The sequence below is a fragment of the Tasmannia lanceolata genome, unplaced genomic scaffold, assembly GCF_043159265.1.
Source record: "Tasmannia lanceolata isolate RefF3 unplaced genomic scaffold, GAP_Taslan_0.1 ptg000024l, whole genome shotgun sequence".
Taxonomy (NCBI): domain Eukaryota; kingdom Viridiplantae; phylum Streptophyta; class Magnoliopsida; order Canellales; family Winteraceae; genus Tasmannia; species Tasmannia lanceolata.
In genome coordinates, this window is record NW_027518701.1 from 4,670,117 (window position 1) to 4,675,694 (window position 5,578).

Sequence of the window (5,578 nt, forward strand, 5' to 3'; positions counted from 1 at the left end):
TTTGGATGATCCAAAGCGTTCATTTGATGGGTCCTGACATAGATAGGGTGTGCCCAAAAAATCAGCTCCATCGAATCATCCTAACCCTTCAATCTATGGACGAACCTTCAACTGAGGGGGCAAACCTTAAACAAATTGAAACTACAGGGGTGTATTTGTCACGTTTTAAACTATAGGGGTGGAAGTGGATATGTCAGAAACTAGAGGGGGTGTAAATGTAATTTTCCCAATCTAAAATCAGGTCTCTTCTCACAAACCCAACAAAACGTTCTCTCTTAAACTCTTCTTCCTCCCCAAGAAGAAAGCTAATCAGCCACTTTTCGAAGAAGAAATAGTAAAGGTAAGATTTACTCCATCTTATCAGTATTTGTAACTCCCCTTTTCTATGTTTAATGTTATATGGAGAAATCTGTTATTTGATGTAGTTTTGATTTAATTGAAGACTGTTTGGACCAAACGCATATTGCTTATTATATAGATTATGAATCGGATATTTGAAAAATTCCCCGAATTTCTGAATTTGAGCACTTTTACATCATTGGGATTTTGGGTTTCATCCGCCTCTTAACTTTTTTTCTTTTTCAAGTAAAAGCCATTTTCATATCTATTTTTAATGTATTTATTTGTCACCCCGTACATCGCACGGGTGTGCAACTAGTATCCCATAAATTGTGAACCCGCTACCCCAAAATATCTAATCTCGGTGATTAGAGTTTAGCAACATCTAATCTCGGGTCTTTTTACCTAAAAGGGCTCTGTTTTTCCTTCTACGGACTCTCTGCAATATCGCATCTCTTCAGTGCTGGCTGATCATCAGAAAATCTGAAAGGTGAGTCTCTCTCTCTTTCCTTCCTTTTCCCAAGGCCGGGCTCTATGCCTCTTTCTGGTCGACCCCATCTTCCCATCAGATCTTTGCTTCGAGCCTCCTAACTGTTCTCCCTCTAACCCTTCCTATTCCTCTGGTCTCACTCCTCAAATCAACATTGCCTAAATCGATTGCCAATTAAGGTAAAGCTTCTGTGCCTTAGATGATTTTTCTGAATAATGCAAGAGATTGAGTTTTATGAAACACTTTTCTATACAATTGAAACTATGCTCCCTAGCATGCATGGATGATTTTTTGAGTTTGATTTTGCAAACGCTCGGCTTTTGGTTTGAATTTGATTTTTCTTTCTTATGGCAAACGCTTGATGGAAAATCGTGTTTTTGATGTGGGTTATTCTTTATGCAGAGTTTGCAGGAAGAGAGATCTTAATCGATAACAGCGAGTAAGATTTTATGTGTTTTAAGGGTTTTTTTTTTATAGAACGAGATTGTGTGATAGAAATATAGAAACTCACGGGTTTTTGCACCGGATGACAAGGAGAGTAGCTCTTTGTTGTTGAGCGTTTTCTAATCTCTCTCTCTGTACAGGGATCCTTATTGTCAGGGTATATAAATCCCACTCTGCGTGAAGAACTTAGTGATTCTAGATATTCTTCTTCTTCTTCTTTTCATTTTTTTATTGGTGATAATCTCTTGGTAATCTGCTTTTGTAACACTCCTTTGCAGGTTTTGTTGTTGATTAGTCCATTTCGATGTGTTTCAAGATGGGGGTGCTGATAGGTAACAAGATGGAAATTGAAATCAACATAGGGTATGCAAACTCCACATTGTAAAACACACTTTATTCCCGATTATTCCTTTGTGAAACACTCATCTCTTTGGCTGGAACATTATGTTATTAGATTTTGTATTTAACGCCAGATGAAAAGTTTGTTGTATCCCATCGGGTATAATTTCGAGCCAAAAAAAAACAAGGAAAAAGAACATTGCAAGTGAGTTGAAGACTCTGCATTTTTGCAATGCTAATTTTATTACTTTTGGTGGTCTACGCGTCTTTATACTATTAGAAAAAGTGACTTTAAGTAACTTTGTTATGGATTGTTACATATGTTTATCTATGGTTCAATGATCGGTACACTGAATTCTTACCAGAAGAAAATGACACAAGCAATCACTTATATATTGCTTTGCAGTTGGTGTTACTTGGAATTGAAATTCACATCTTTAATTATATTTGATCAATTTGTGCTCCAACCGGGTTTTATTTGGTTTACTTTTATTTTATTTTTAATTTTTTAAAAGGCGGTTTACATATATTCTGTCATTTTTATGATTTGAATGTGTTTCACTGACTTGGATGAAATAAGATATTGCTCCAACCGGATTTTACTTATATTTTGCTTTGCAATTGGTGTTACTTGGAATCGAATTCACATCTTGAGTAGATTCAATTCATTTGTTCAATAGATTGTTTGACCTATTTTCTTAATGATCTCTTTGCAAATCCTCCATTGAATGATGATCCTGAATCTCTCATGTGATGAGTGTTTTGATTGGGTCTTTTTTAGGGATGATTATTTTTTAGAAAAAAAAATTTAAAACATTCTTTTCCGGTTGCCCCGTGCATTGCACATGTGTCTCACTATATATATATATATATATATATATATATATATATATATATATATATATATATATATATATATATATATATATATATGAGGAAAGTGTTCCTAAGCCATAGCTTAGATAAGCTTATCTAAGCTATAGCTCAAAAACACATTTGACCCTACATTTTTTGGGGATCCAAAGCATTCATTTGGAAGGCCCTTCCATGGATAGGGTGTGTACAAAAAATCAGCCCTATAGGATCATCCTAACCCTGCCATCCGTTGAGGGAAAAATGGGCAGAAACATGGACACACAGTGTCTGTCCATTTTCCACTCCACCTTTGATTGTGTTAGGATGATCCTATAGGGATAATTTTTGGTACACACCCTATCCATGGAAGAGCCTTCCAAATGAATGCTTTGGATCCCCTAAAAAATGTGGGAAAAATGTGAGCCACATGTGTTTTTGAGCTATAACTCAGATAAGCTTAGATAAGCTATAGAGAGAGAGATAGGGGTTCTTGTGCTCGAGCGCAGATAGCTTATCTGTGCTCGAGTGTAGGAAACAAGGGTGGGGCCACATTGTTGGGGTGATCCTAAGCATTCATTTGAAAGGCCCCATCATGGATGGGGTGTGTACCAAAAAGCTACATTGGATCATCATAGTGTGTCCATTTGTGGGGGTGTGATTGTGATATAAAATAACCGCAAGTGCATGGATCGCGTGTAGATACGGGTCGAACTCAGGGAAGAGCTTATTGTGATTTTTACCATTATACTACTTAGAAAATAAACTTATGATATATTGTTGCCTGGAATGGACTCAGGATTTCCGTGGACTACAACCTCGGATCCAACAATATATTTAAATTTATAAACTAAATAGATAAGGATCGAAAACAATAAAGAAACGATTACAACTTTAATCCTTATATTTAGGCAAAGTGAACCAATAAAGGATTTCTATTAATTATTTAACCTAATTAGAGAACCAAAATCTAAAGCCTATATTAATTGAAAAATTGGATTTGAAAAAACTACTTTAAACTAAATTGAAAATTGATTGCAAAAGGAATTGAAAATTAACTTGGAACCTTAATTCAATTAAAAGATTAGGGTTAGAATCCACCATGAGTTTGGATTGGATAATCAATTAAACCAATATTTTGCATTGGATAGTGTATTTGATAAATTCGGTCAATGGGGAATAAGATCTATGGATGTCATTGCCCATGAGTGATTGATCAAACATACTACCCAATTTTATAGATTATAGAAGAAATTATATTTGTTTATTGGCAATTACTCATACGAAAGGGGAAAGCCAATGGCATGAGTGATTGGAATCTACAAATATAAACCCCTATATATGATGTTATTTTATGCCATTGATTTTAATTAATCATCTTTCTCCTTCCCCATGGCTTCATCTAAACCCCAAGTAGATGGGTTTAGTTACTCATGGAAAAAGGGAAAGAAACAAAAATAAAGAAGAAGAGGTAGAGAGCCATTCAAGAACTTAGAAAAGGAAAAAAGAAAATAAAAATAACTCTTCTTTAACTAGTGTGAAACAAAAGTACATCAAATTAGAATTGAAATAAAGAGCAAAAATAAGAAAAAACTTAGTCTTTTTCTTCTCCTCAAGCAATGGTTGAATCCTTGTCTTCCTTCAAGCTTTGATGTCACCCTTGGATTGAATTTTGGATGTTGGATCGAGCCTTGGTTGAGAGAAAGAAAAGAAAGAGAACTTGAAAGAGAGCAAGAGAGAACAAAAGAGAGTAGAGAGAATGTAGAGAGAATGTGTGAGAGAGTAGAGAATTGTAGAGAAAGCCTTCACTTCAATATATAGAGAGAGCACTTTTCTATTTTCACACCCAAGAAAAGACACAAACTTGACAAATTTCTTGTATTTTTGGCAACCACCACCTGTATTTGATAATTTGGCCACTTCCACTATTTGTTCATAATTTGAACAACTTCTTCTTCTTGCTTCACAATTTTACCAACTTCGCACCAACTTTTGGAAACTTTTTCTTATTTCTTGAATTTTTCTAATGTGGGAATGTGGATGGTGTTTTGCTACAAGACAAAATAGTATGCATGCATATCATGCCATATATATGAGGAGAAACAATTGTAGCAAGTGGGTCCCATGTGAATCAAAAATTAAGGAAAGAAACGACTATAGGCTCCATTCACTTATTTTCCCGCTGCAGGAAAGGAAAGGAAAGGAATCTGACATGGCAAAATGGAAAGGGAAGGAAAAGAAACTGTCATTTTCCCCCGCTTCCTCGCTGTTCACTTGCCCAGTAAGCAGGGGAAAAAATAAGAACCGAATAAATGATGGGTACCATAAACATCTTGCAAATGGAAGAAGAAATGAGAACCAAAACCTATTTATACCAAGATCCATAAATATTACCATAAACATCTTGCAAATGGAAGAAGAAATGAGAAAATTCCCATTTATACCAAGATCCATGAATATTACCATAAACATCTTGCAAATGGAAGAAGAAATGAGAACAAACCCAACAACAATGGAAAAAGAATCCAAGAAAAAAAAAAAACTGAAACCCTATCTCCAAGAAAACCATGCCTAAACAAACCCATTTATGCATTTATGCAAAACCCATTTCTAGAAAACCCATTTCTGCAAAACCCATTTCTAGAAATAAACCCATATCTGAAACCCTCAAGAACAACCCAAACCTGTTTGTGAAACAGTGAGAACAACCCATTTACAGACCCCATTCTAGAAAAAAATCCGAATAAAAACTCTTATAAGAAAAAAAAAACATTTATGCAAACCCCATTTCTGGAAAACCCATTAATGCAAACCCATTTCTAGAAATAAACCCATATCTGAAACCCTCAAGAACAACCCAAACCTGTTTGTGAAACAGCGAGAACAACCCATTTATAGACCCTATTCTGGAAAAAAATCCGAACAAAAACTCTTATCAGAAAAAAAAATCGAACTTGGAGAACCTCATAACCATATAGATCTTGCACATCTTGGGGGCTAAAATCTCTTCTTGTTTTCTTTGTTGTAGATCAAGGTCAATGGAGACCCATCTTAGAAAAAGAAGAGATTTTAGCGCCCCCCCCCCCCCCCCCCCCCAAAAAAAAATAAAAATAG

At 35.3% G+C, this 5,578-nt stretch overlaps 1 long non-coding RNA gene across 1 annotated transcript; it reads left to right on the forward strand.

The window, feature by feature from the left end:
• Positions 1-753: 753 nt before the first annotated feature.
• On the forward strand, positions 754-1,801 carry LOC143856911 (uncharacterized). The gene is made up of 3 exons (XR_013238428.1): positions 754-1,008; positions 1,232-1,268; positions 1,552-1,801. It is a non-coding gene; the product is annotated as an uncharacterized LOC143856911 (long non-coding RNA).
• Positions 1,802-5,578: the final 3,777 nt, after the last annotated feature.